This window comes from Nicotiana sylvestris, chromosome 1 (assembly GCF_000393655.2).
Source record: "Nicotiana sylvestris chromosome 1, ASM39365v2, whole genome shotgun sequence".
Classification (NCBI taxonomy): domain Eukaryota; kingdom Viridiplantae; phylum Streptophyta; class Magnoliopsida; order Solanales; family Solanaceae; genus Nicotiana; species Nicotiana sylvestris.
Genome location: NC_091057.1, coordinates 117044621 through 117045332, shown reverse-complemented (window position 1 = coordinate 117045332; position 712 = coordinate 117044621).

Sequence of the window (712 nt, the reverse complement as noted above, 5' to 3'; positions counted from 1 at the left end):
AAAAAAAAAGTTGTAAATGAATAATCCAAAAAGATTTTTTATTTTTTTAGTTTAATTTATCCATTACTTTTCAAGAACTACGTTTGGTCTGATTCATGAGGGACATGATACGTAGGCAACCTACATTGGGTTCGATCGAATTATTTTTTAAAATTAAAAGAAAAAAGGGAAAAATAGAAGAAGATGAAATTATGGGATATGGAAAATGACAGGAAAGAAAAAGTGATAATTAGAAAGAAAAAAAATGGGAAGCAAAATGAGCAAGCAAGTGCTAGAAAAGAGAAGAGAAGATTGAAATGAACAAAATTGGGATGATGCCAAGTGACCTTTGACCCTCGAAGTCATTCTAGAATCGTTAATTGTTGCTAGGTGCATTGCACGCAATGTGATATTTTTAGTTGTTAAATGCCCTAGTGCTAACAGGATGACCCCATTTTGTTCCTTTTGTTATCTTCATTTGAGCAGAAGGGTGGTTGGTTTGTGGTTCTGAAGTAACTCATCCATACAACACAAGGTCAAAGAGCAAGGTAGCCATGACTAGCAAAGACTTGGACACGGGTGTTATTGATCCGTCTAAGGAGATTATTGAGTCAGAATTTGAGTTGAAAAAAGAGGTCTTAAGGTTGAAAATACAGATGGTCGAAATATACCAAGCCTGGATTAATGGGCGTCCTCCACCATTATTTCCCACTAACTACCCTGAAAGCCTTGT